Here is a 12,907-nt window from a genome sequence, read left to right as displayed (position 1 = left end):
GTTTATGGAAATTTTTCCAAGCATAATATTTTTTTTTAAATTATTTTTCCTACGAAGAGGAATATTATAATTGAGTGAGTGCACTAATAATAGTGCTATAATTATTATTTTGGTCACATGAATAATTATACTATGGTATTTTATTAATGAGTGACATTTCCATAGTTATTGTGATTTTTATTTAATCACACTTCTCACACTTTATTTTAATTTCACTACCATATGTTATATGCCTTAAATGACTAAGTATAGAGTTTGAGAGAGTAGAGATTGAGAGTATATTATGGAGAGTGTAGAGATTAGAGAGAGATTAGAGAGAGAGAGATCATCCATTAATTGCAAATATTCTCCAAGATTTGGAAATCTCCTTTAAAGATCACAAGATCAAATTCAATCTTGCAAAGCCAAACCTCTCTCTCCCTCACTACAATTTTCGGCCATCATCTCTCTCCCTCACACACATTTTCTCCCAACACACACTCATCTTCTCCATTTATCAATTCCACCATTTTCCTCCATTGATGGAAACCTTCGAAGCTTCCTAAAATATTACCAAACACTTCAAATCACTCTAATATCCTCCATAAACCTATTCTATCCACTTATAATCAAGAAAATCCTTGAAGAAGAAGCTCCAAAGTAGAGTGAGAAAGTGAGAATTTTGGTGAGAACTTGGGTAAGTGGCCATGTTTTTTTTTAAATTCTTGCTTGAAGGATGTTGTGTGAGTGTATTCTTGAAAGATGAAGCAAGAAAATCACCCCTCCCTATTTTCCATAATTTTCGAAAAAAAAGGGTCTCCATCCCTTCAAAAATTTTTCTTTTTCTTTTCTTGATTTGGGGTGAAAAATGAGAGTTATGTGATGTGTATTGATGTTTGATATATGTTGTGAAATATGTGTCTTGAAATGTGAAACTTCGATGGGAGTTAGTTTACCCAAAAATGAGAACTTTTGAGTCAATGAGTTAAATGATGAATTGATGATGTAGATGAGTTCATGAGATGTATATGATGATGATTGATGGAGTAATTTGGGTATATGATGTCGATGGATGATTTTGATGTGAGTTAGTTTAATAAAATTAGGGATATGTGTAATAATGCGCTAATTTGTGAATTGATGGTTTTGATGTGGGATTAATTGGTTAAAAATGAAAGATCTATAAGTTGATTAAAGATTTGTGTGTGTTTGTAAAAAAATTCAAAGAGTTAGTTTAGTAAAAATTAGGACTTTCTAGTCTATGTGTTATTTAAGTGGTTTTGCTTGAGATGTATGTTTTTAAGCATGATAGTAGTGTTTTTGTATATTTGATTAAGTCTATTGTAGGCTAAATAAAATTTTGGCTTATTTTAGTTTGTATGAAATTTTGAGTTTTTATATGATGTGAGTTTGATGCTTTATAAAATAAGGTTTAATTGCTCTATGATCATTATGAGAACTTTATCCTTGTTTGTTGAGAGTTTTATGTTGATACATGGATTTTCTATAAAATCTAGTTTATATGATAAAAAGAGAGTAAATATGTGAATAATGAGTTATATGATGTAAATGATCATATTTGAGTATTTGAGAAATTTCGAGCATGATATTGAAAAGGAATTTGTTAGATACGTTCGTTGAAATGTTTTCTATGAGATTTGAGTTGATGATGAAAGACAAGAGTCGAGATTGTATATTACGAGTATTTTGATGTATTTGAATGTTTTTAAGTGCTTTAAGTGCTTAAAATGAGTTTTGATGAGTTTGCATGGTTTAAATGTTGAGTTGAGCATGTTTGTTTGTGTGTATGTTTCGGAGTCGTTTTTCACGACGCGCTGACTCACTGTTTTCGGGGGGTTCTTGATACCCAAACACCCTGAAAATTTTATGGTAAGTATATTTGAGAGTCTTGAGAATACCGGTAAAATTTCAAGTCATTTGGACTTCGTTTGCTATTTTTATAAAATGTAAAACTAAAACTGCTACGTTCTGCCGAATTGTTCGGTGAGTAGCCAATAGAGTCATCGTTTCCAGTAGCTTTCCTTAGCATTCTGGAACCCAAATTTTTATGGTTGAGACCTGAGTGTCTTATCTAAGTTACCACAAAATTTCAGATCGTTTTGACAACGTTTACTATTTTTAAAAATCAAACTTTTCGATTGCTAAAAACTGCCGAATATGGTAGACTGTAGTAAAACAGTCATATCTCCTAAAATACTTGGAGTTTTTGATCCTACTTTTTTTTAAATGAAACTAGACTCAAAGAGGTTTCTTTTGGTATAAGTTACGACCCCAGGAGAGTTCTGTACAGAGTCTGGTGAGGTTTTAAAGTTGAGTCAGTGCAGAGTAAAGCTTGTTTTCGACTTGTCTATGTGTGTTTTTAATATGCTTAAGTGTTTATACTTGTTTATGTGCTTGTTTGCTATGAGTTTGAGTCGAGTTGAGAGTTAAGTCGAAAATTGGACGTGTGAATCCTTAGAAGCCGAGTATACCTAGGGATTGAGTTATAACGGGTAAATAGACGTTGAGTGAGAAGTTAAAGTAAAGAAGAGATTGGATTTGGAAATTGAGTTCTGACTAAGGTTTGTTTTATCACATGAACCTTCGATGACGATGACGATGTGATGATGACATATGAAGGCCCGAGCGAGACGAAGAAGTAAGTTGCCTGATTTCTTTCCAGAATAAGCGAAGGACTTCAGGTGGGCAATATTTTGAGTATACATATATCATACGAGCTTTCGAAACTGTTTTGATGATGTTATGAATTTATCAAATGCTTTGAGATAAATGATATTTGAGAACTGTTTGACTTGCCGATTTTTGTTGATAATGACTTGTGTGTTACCCTCTACTGAGACGAATTCGGTCCTGCCACAAGCGGGATTTTGTGCACAGAGGTGACTGTGAGCCGTCTTCGGGTCGGCCGGTCACGGTACTTGAGAGGGAGGCATACTTCTCAGTACCTTTGATAATAACGAGTTGTAGATGTGGTGCATACATGTTGAGATCTTTGACTGCAGTCGTTTCTTTATGATATCATGATTATGAAAACTGCATGCACAGATTCATTTACGCTAACTTTATTTCTGTGTACTGCTGAGATGTGGCAAGCTTCAAACTTATAGCTCTAAGAGCGCCTTTCTTGTTTTTCGGCGTTTGCTCACTGAGTATTATGTACTCATGCCCTGCATGTATTTCTAAATGTGCAGGCTAAGCGAGGAGCGAGATTGGTCTGGTGCTAGTGGGGGAAACGTTTCAATCGATGTAATTATGTTTTCGTATTGCCTTCATGTTAATAGAGTCCTGAGGATTGAGATACTTTGTTTTCTTTTGAAATCAAGCAATTTACTCACGGTTATGTGTCTTCATACATGTAATCGATTCGCCTTTTGCTGCGATACTCTGCATTTTATGATTCCTTATGAAAAATGAGCTATACCCGTTTTGTTTTTGTTCGTGAAATTCCTGATAATTAAAAAGTTATAACGACGTTGACGATTTTACCCTTGGGTTCATTTATGATGATTTTCCTTAGCATGCTTTGATGCAAGCTTCCGCTTGATGTTCGACCTATTCTTCTTATCTTTTATTCTTTTAAAAATAGTCGTATCGATACTCGTACCCCACTATCACTAGTGTCGGGAATCGGGCTGCGACAGGGTGGTATCAGAGCAGGTCATCTGCTCTGAGTCTATTGCTTGACTGAGTTGAACCTTTGATTGCTTCTACTCTTTAAAATTGAGTACTAGTCTAATTTGAATTCTTAGGCTAGTTTGAGAGTTAGTTCGAAACGAAACCCCAGCACCCCATCTCCTCCGGCTTAACGAGGTAAGAGGTTGATGTTGTTTCTTGTTGCTTTCCTGTTGAGAGTTGAGTTTGGTTTACTAACGAGTTATGTATTGTTATGATGACGGAAATGTTTGAGGTGATGGATTCTGATATGAGGCAGTTGTTGTGCCCCCACTTCCCGAGGAGCTGTTTCCGATTGCACCTCCACCCCCAGCTGATCCGATTCCAGTTTCATCTGAGCCTCAGATTGAGCGAGTGCCCTATGATCCTTATCCGAGGGTCGTTCCCTTACCGGAGCCGAGAACGTTGGAGTTTCAGTTATTTATGCATCCAATTCTCTACCCACCGTCCCGAGATGCCCAGGAGGGAGGATCTCGGCCAGCCCAGCTCTACAGCGACGAGGAGGACCCCGATGAAGAGACTCTGGAGATGACGGTCGGCTATGGACGGACCCAGCCACTGCAGCGTCATACTACTACCGATGGAGTCGAGACATGGGTACCTATCCCCGAGGTGCCGATTTATGGTCCGATGGTGGACACCGATGTCGAGGATGAGCCGAGCGACGATAGCATCTACCGACTGATCGACGAGTACGAGAGTCAGGAGTCGGAGCCGAGCGAGGAGACGGAGCCGAGTGAGGATATGGAGGTTGACGATGCGACGAGCAGGATTTCAGGAGACGACGACTAGCGATCACGTGTATCTAGTAGACGCGTACATATGTATAGATGCATAGTTGTTATATATATACATATATATAGGTAGAGAAGCATAGCATAGTGTGTATGTGTAGATAGTATATATCTATAGGTACTTAGTACCTATGATGCTTGTATAGTTAAAGCATCATTTTAGTGTTAGGGCCTTTGTACATAGGATCCTACTTTTGTAAAAGACCTCGAGAGAGAGGCAGTTTTCCTTATATATATATATATATATATATATATATACAGAGATGTAGATGATTAGTGAGTTTCACTATCTTTATCAGAGCTTTGAGAATGATGATGATGATGATGTTGATGCTTGATGATAAATGAGAAATAGAGATTGATGAGAACTACGAACGATGATAGACGAAAAATAGAGTAGACGAGAATTTTGAGAATTTTGAGATCGCACATGAGATATAGAAGTGAAGTGAGAAAAAGAGAATTTGTATTTCGTACTGACGAACGGCTAGTTTCGGGGCCGATAGTTATATATATATATTTTTTTTTTTCCTTTATAGTATACCTCCGAGAAGAAGAGGGAACTGAAAGAACATAAACCGAGAAGAAGATGAAGAAGAGGAGCAGAGAAACCAACCGTTGAGACGATACGGAGAGAGTTAGAGATTTCATCGCAAATTATAGACACGACCCTAATAGGATGAACGTATTATGGAGACCTTATGGGATGCATAGATACTATTGACCAATTGTACTTTGAAATAGAGGTACTTCCACCGGGACCGCGTTTTTCATCGCTAGAGTAGTCATGAGAGTAGACTTATTAAGTCCCTATTCCGCTTGGTCGTATTTGAATTTTTCTGCATCCATTTGAACTCCTATAGGAGATGAACTATTTGTTATTGAGAAATTTTTTCCAGATCCACTGTGTTTGAGCCTGAGCCGTTTGTATTGGAAATCCTTACCCCTTGCTTTAACAGTGGACAATTTATTCATTTTCCATCATTTTCCACTTAATGGGTTGCTTCTATTTCCAGTATTGATTCACTTCCATCATACCATATCTCAGTTTTTATTCTAGTTTCTGTTCTAGCTTTTAATCTTCCTTTGATTGTAACTTCTTCATTATCCTTGAGATAGCACTGGCTGTTATGGAATCATTCCATTACTTGAGCTCGTCTTGTACAAAGATCAAACATTTTTATTCATCACATCCTATTCCCTACCACATCTGACAAGAGTTAGGAATGTCTAGGTAACTAGGATGGCATAACAAGAAGAGTGATTGGGAGAACCACGATTTATGAGAGCAGTCGTAGGATATAATTATTACGGGACGAGCACAACTTTTCGACCATGAATTTTCTTTTATTAGCCAGTTATGCAGAAAGCTAACCATTTCGAGGATGAGAAGAAGTGATGCTAAGCCAGAGTAGGCAATAGCAGATTCAAGGAGATCGAGATGACAGGTTAGAGCAGATAATGTATTCCACGATAGCAGACTGAGATGACGACTAGTATAGATGTAGCATCGTCGTATATTAGGGGATGTTTTATTTTCGTTATGCCCCGCAATTAGTAAGAGTTCTCGAAAGAGAAAATTTTCTTATATATCTATATGACGATGACCAGAGAGTCTCTATGCTTGAGTAGAACTTTGATCTGATGTTGTGATGATAGACATGAACCATGTCTTTGACATTGAGTTATGAAAATTGAGAAAATAGTATGATGTTGAGTAAGAGTCTTATGATTTGTGAGTTATGAGAATTAGTTCTAAGGTTGATATATGTTCCCTTAGACTACCGCCGAGAAAGAAAAACCGAATGAAGAAAGAAATAGAGTTGTTAATATGAGATAAGGCAATAAAACCGTAGCTGAATACGAACGTCAGTTTCGTGACTTGGTTCGGTATGCCACATATCGAGTAGAGGAACGAGAAGATGTCAGAATTGTTTCGATCGGGATTAAGACAAGAGATTCGAGTTGATTTAACGAATTAGAGTGCGTTTATGTGTACTGAAGCATTAAATAGAGCGCTAGATATGGAACTAACAATGCAGCCAGAGAAAGCGATTCAAGCTTTAGCACCCCAATCGAATTAGAGCACTCAAACGTGAAATCCACCTTTTTCTGGACGAGGGCAAGAAGGAGAGAGAAAATGGGACGTTCGAAGCCAAGGTCCCAAGAAGTCGTGGCAGAGTAAAAATGCACCACCTTATTATCAGAATATAGATAAACGGCCTTACGTTGGCCCAACTGCCCCGCAACAGTTTCTTAAGGATCAAGAGGAATACCATCCTGCCAGAAGTGCAATAAATTACATCTGAGAGAATGCAAGATGAGATAGAATAGCTGTTACACCTGCGTAAGGGTTGGACATTTTTCGAATCAATGCCCAAATCGTCAACAAGGAGGAAGCGGAGGAAGATCGAGTCATTTTCATCCGCAATCAAGGCGATGGAGGGAAATCTACCGCTACCGCCACCACAGCGACAATAGCCAGCCTATCGACCACGTCAGTCAAGAAGGCAACCACCAGCCCGGCAGGCGAATCAACCGCATCACCAGAGACTGTTCGCGCTTGAGCAGAAAGCACCGGACAAGAATCGAGGAAATTTGACAGGTATAGGCGAGATGAAAGGTGCGCCCATAGTATTTTTGTTCGATACTGAACGTGGAGCCTGCTCCACAACCTCTAAAGACTAACCACACCCATAGGCAGAACTACTACGGTTTTATCCGTGTGACCTAACTTAGAATTTAAGTTAGAATCGATTAAGCTCGAGGCTAGAAACCTGAGATTGATGCCTATGTGGCACTTGGATATAATTTTGGGAATTGACTGGTTAGAGGAGAACCATGCGAAGATACAATGCAAGGAGAGATGGATATCTTTTCAGCCACCTGGCCAAGAACCTACTTCTTTCATTGGTATTGAGGGAAAATGGAAGAAGACGCAGATCATCTCGGCACTGCAAGCAAGAAAGCTTTTGCAGAGAAAAGATACAACCGCGTACGTTGTATATCTAAACCAGAGAGAGAGATCCAAGACAAACGTTGATGACATGCCCGTCGTGCGAGAGTACAAAGATGTTTTTTCCTGAAACTTTACCAGGATTACCACCAGATCGACAGCTTGAGTTTACGATCGATTTAGAGCCTGGCGCCGCACCGACGTTGAAAGCGCCGTACAGAATGGCCTTCACAGAGTTGCAAGAGTTAAAGCTGCAACTCCAAGAACTTCTAGACATGAATTTCACTCGACCTAGTGTTTTCCCGTGGGAAGCACCAGTTCTTTTTGTTAAGAAGAAGGATGTAAGCTTGAGGTTGTGTATCGACTATCGAGAGTTGAACAAAGTGACGTTAAAGAATAAGTATCCGTTACTTCGAATCGATGATCTGTTCGATCAACTACAAGGAGCGAGCACTTTTTCGAAGATTGACTTGAGAACGGGATACCATCAGCTGAAGATACGATCGAAAGATATTCCGAAGATGACATTTCATACGAGATAAAGACACTATGAGTTTATAGTAATGCCATTTTGTTTGAAAGGAGACTGTGTGTGCCTGATAAAGAAGAGCTGAAGAATGAAATCATGAGTGAAGCTCATGACACCCCTTATACCGCACATCCAGGAAGTACGAAGATGTACCAAGACTCGAAAATAAAGTTTTGGTGGGAAGGAATGAAGCAAGAGATGGCATCTTTCGTAGAAAGATGTTTGACGTGTTAACACGTGAAGGCGCCACTTTGGCAACCTTATACAAATTACACCTATTAGAGACTTCCACAATAGAAGGAAACCCAACAATTGAGTAATCGTTGATAGATTCTTTTGACGTTAGAGACAATGTTTCTTTAAGTTCTCCCTATCTTGGGGAGTGTATCGTTTTTATTAAAGGAAAGTTCAAACCGAGATATATAGGACCTTATGATGTACTAGAGAAAGTAGGCCCTGTAGCCTATAAACTAGCGATGCCTCCGAGCTTCGCGAACGTCTATGACGTTTTTCCATGTGTCTTAACTAAGCAGGTACGTGTTTGTCTCGAAACACGTCATCCACCAGGAAGAAGTGTCCTTGGAACCAGATTTGAGCTACGAGGAGAGACCTGATGCTATTCTGGACCGGAAGATCCAACAATTGAGGAACAAGTCGATTCCTTTGGCGAAAATCCAATGGAGACATCACGGTCAAGAAGAATCAACATGGGAACTTGAAGAGAAAATGAAAGATAAGTACCCAGAGCTTTTTCCTGAAGGTGATTAACTCAAATTTCGGGACGAAATTTTTTTTAAGGGGGGTAGGATGTAACACCCCGTACTTTTCCTTATGTTGTGAGGTAGTGTCTTAACACTATTGAGAGTACTGAGATGTCGAGATGCGAGACTACTTTTTTTTTATGACCAGATAAGACAGATTGTCTTTTTAATAGAGATATGAGTGGACAAACCAATGATAGAGTTAGAGTGAAGAGATTTAAGAAATGAGTTGAGTTAGAGATACTGATTGAATTGAGTTGAGATTTTATTTTATTTCCGACTACCGGGAATAGAATTACCGGATACCGAGTTATCAGAGATTTACTGTCCTATTAAGAAAATAGGAATAATGAGTTTGACATAGAGTCGAGGAAGAAAGAGTGAGAACCTTGATGAAAAGAGTCGGTCAGAGAGACGTCTAGTTTGTTTGTGTTTGTCGACTGCTTTGACGTGATATTATGTGAACTTACGTGACTAATTGATTATGTGATTTTTGTTACGTATGTCTTTATGAGCAAATTATTATATTTTTTTTATTTGAGGACTTTAGCGCTTGGAATTTTGATTAAGTTTTCAAAGCAAGTGCGGTTTATTTTTACCGAGAAATCGAATGATGTCGGTTTATGGAAATTTTTCCAAGCATAATATTTTTTTTTAAATTATTTTTCCTACGAAGAGGAATATTATAATTGAGTGAGTGCACTAATAATAGTGCTATAATTATTATTTTGGTCACATGAATAATTATACTATGGTATTTTATTAATGAGTGACATTTCCATAGTTATTGTGATTTTTATTTAATCACACTTCTCACACTTTATTTTAATTTCACTACCATATGTTATATGCCTTAAATGACTAAGTATAGAGTTTGAGAGAGTAGAGATTGAGAGTATATTATGGAGAGTGTAGAGATTAGAGAGAGATTAGAGAGAGAGAGATCATCCATTAATTGCAAATATTCTCCAAGATTTGGAAATCTCCTTTAAAGATCACAAGATCAAATTCAATCTTGCAAAGCCAAACCTCTCTCTCCCTCACTACAATTTTCGGCCATCATCTCTCTCCCTCACACACATTTTCTCCCAACACACACTCATCTTCTCCATTTATCAATTCCACCATTTTCCTCCATTGATGGAAACCTTCGAAGCTTCCTAAAATATTACCAAACACTTCAAATCACTCTAATATCCTCCATAAACCTATTCTATCCACTTATAATCAAGAAAATCCTTGAAGAAGAAGCTCCAAAGTAGAGTGAGAAAGTGAGAATTTTGGTGAGAACTTGGGTAAGTGGCCATGTTTTTTTTTAAATTCTTGCTTGAAGGATGTTGTGTGAGTGTATTCTTGAAAGATGAAGCAAGAAAATCACCCCTCCCTATTTTCCATAATTTTCGAAAAAAAAGGGTCTCCATCCCTTCAAAAATTTTTCTTTTTCTTTTCTTGATTTGGGGTGAAAAATGAGAGTTATGTGATGTGTATTGATGTTTGATATATGTTGTGAAATATGTGTCTTGAAATGTGAAACTTCGATGGGAGTTAGTTTACCCAAAAATGAGAACTTTTGAGTCAATGAGTTAAATGATGAATTGATGATGTAGATGAGTTCATGAGATGTATATGATGATGATTGATGGAGTAATTTGGGTATATGATGTCGATGGATGATTTTGATGTGAGTTAGTTTAATAAAATTAGGGATATGTGTAATAATGCGCTAATTTGTGAATTGATGGTTTTGATGTGGGATTAATTGGTTAAAAATGAAAGATCTATAAGTTGATTAAAGATTTGTGTGTGTTTGTAAAAAAATTCAAAGAGTTAGTTTAGTAAAAATTAGGACTTTCTAGTCTATGTGTTATTTAAGTGGTTTTGCTTGAGATGTATGTTTTTAAGCATGATAGTAGTGTTTTTGTATATTTGATTAAGTCTATTGTAGGCTAAATAAAATTTTGGCTTATTTTAGTTTGTATGAAATTTTGAGTTTTTATATGATGTGAGTTTGATGCTTTATAAAATAAGGTTTAATTGCTCTATGATCATTATGAGAACTTTATCCTTGTTTGTTGAGAGTTTTATGTTGATACATGGATTTTCTATAAAATCTAGTTTATATGATAAAAAGAGAGTAAATATGTGAATAATGAGTTATATGATGTAAATGATCATATTTGAGTATTTGAGAAATTTCGAGCATGATATTGAAAAGGAATTTGTTAGATACGTTCGTTGAAATGTTTTCTATGAGATTTGAGTTGATGATGAAAGACAAGAGTCGAGATTGTATATTACGAGTATTTTGATGTATTTGAATGTTTTTAAGTGCTTTAAGTGCTTAAAATGAGTTTTGATGAGTTTGCATGGTTTAAATGTTGAGTTGAGCATGTTTGTTTGTGTGTATGTTTCGGAGTCGTTTTTCACGACGCGCTGACTCACTGTTTTCGGGGGGTTCTTGATACCCAAACACCCTGAAAATTTTATGGTAAGTATATTTGAGAGTCTTGAGAATACCGGTAAAATTTCAAGTCATTTGGACTTCGTTTGCTATTTTTATAAAATGTAAAACTAAAACTGCTACGTTCTGCCGAATTGTTCGGTGAGTAGCCAATAGAGTCATCGTTTCCAGTAGCTTTCCTTAGCATTCTGGAACCCAAATTTTTATGGTTGAGACCTGAGTGTCTTATCTAAGTTACCACAAAATTTCAGATCGTTTTGACAACGTTTACTATTTTTAAAAATCAAACTTTTCGATTGCTAAAAACTGCCGAATATGGTAGACTGTAGTAAAACAGTCATATCTCCTAAAATACTTGGAGTTTTTGATCCTACTTTTTTTTAAATGAAACTAGACTCAAAGAGGTTTCTTTTGGTATAAGTTACGACCCCAGGAGAGTTCTGTACAGAGTCTGGTGAGGTTTTAAAGTTGAGTCAGTGCAGAGTAAAGCTTGTTTTCGACTTGTCTATGTGTGTTTTTAATATGCTTAAGTGTTTATACTTGTTTATGTGCTTGTTTGCTATGAGTTTGAGTCGAGTTGAGAGTTAAGTCGAAAATTGGACGTGTGAATCCTTAGAAGCCGAGTATACCTAGGGATTGAGTTATAACGGGTAAATAGACGTTGAGTGAGAAGTTAAAGTAAAGAAGAGATTGGATTTGGAAATTGAGTTCTGACTAAGGTTTGTTTTATCACATGAACCTTCGATGACGATGACGATGTGATGATGACATATGAAGGCCCGAGCGAGACGAAGAAGTAAGTTGCCTGATTTCTTTCCAGAATAAGCGAAGGACTTCAGGTGGGCAATATTTTGAGTATACATATATCATACGAGCTTTCGAAACTGTTTTGATGATGTTATGAATTTATCAAATGCTTTGAGATAAATGATATTTGAGAACTGTTTGACTTGCCGATTTTTGTTGATAATGACTTGTGTGTTACCCTCTACTGAGACGAATTCGGTCCTGCCACAAGCGGGATTTTGTGCACAGAGGTGACTGTGAGCCGTCTTCGGGTCGGCCGGTCACGGTACTTGAGAGGGAGGCATACTTCTCAGTACCTTTGATAATAACGAGTTGTAGATGTGGTGCATACATGTTGAGATCTTTGACTGCAGTCGTTTCTTTATGATATCATGATTATGAAAACTGCATGCACAGATTCATTTACGCTAACTTTATTTCTGTGTACTGCTGAGATGTGGCAAGCTTCAAACTTATAGCTCTAAGAGCGCCTTTCTTGTTTTTCGGCGTTTGCTCACTGAGTATTATGTACTCATGCCCTGCATGTATTTCTAAATGTGCAGGCTAAGCGAGGAGCGAGATTGGTCTGGTGCTAGTGGGGGAAACGTTTCAATCGATGTAATTATGTTTTCGTATTGCCTTCATGTTAATAGAGTCCTGAGGATTGAGATACTTTGTTTTCTTTTGAAATCAAGCAATTTACTCACGGTTATGTGTCTTCATACATGTAATCGATTCGCCTTTTGCTGCGATACTCTGCATTTTATGATTCCTTATGAAAAATGAGCTATACCCGTTTTGTTTTTGTTCGTGAAATTCCTGATAATTAAAAAGTTATAACGACGTTGACGATTTTACCCTTGGGTTCATTTATGATGATTTTCCTTAGCATGCTTTGATGCAAGCTTCCGCTTGATGTTCGACCTATTCTTCTTATCTTTTATTCTT

At 37.3% G+C, this 12,907-nt stretch overlaps 2 long non-coding RNA genes across 2 annotated transcripts; both read left to right on the top strand.

Annotated features, from left to right (window-relative positions):
* Positions 1–256: 256 nt before the first annotated feature.
* Positions 257–3,285, top strand: LOC131011615 (uncharacterized). The gene is made up of 3 exons (XR_009097049.1): positions 257–676; positions 2,620–2,681; positions 3,192–3,285. It is a non-coding gene; the product is annotated as an uncharacterized LOC131011615 (long non-coding RNA).
* Positions 3,286–9,587: 6,302 nt separating this feature from the next.
* LOC131011614 (uncharacterized) lies at positions 9,588–12,616 on the top strand. The gene is made up of 3 exons (XR_009097048.1): positions 9,588–10,007; positions 11,951–12,012; positions 12,523–12,616. It is a non-coding gene; the product is annotated as an uncharacterized LOC131011614 (long non-coding RNA).
* The last annotated feature ends 291 nt before the right edge of the window (positions 12,617–12,907 follow it).

This window comes from Salvia miltiorrhiza, chromosome 2, assembly GCF_028751815.1.
Source record: "Salvia miltiorrhiza cultivar Shanhuang (shh) chromosome 2, IMPLAD_Smil_shh, whole genome shotgun sequence".
NCBI classification, from domain to species: domain Eukaryota; kingdom Viridiplantae; phylum Streptophyta; class Magnoliopsida; order Lamiales; family Lamiaceae; genus Salvia; species Salvia miltiorrhiza.
Note: the sequence above shows the minus strand (reverse complement) of the source record. Positions and strands in the feature narration are given on the sequence as shown.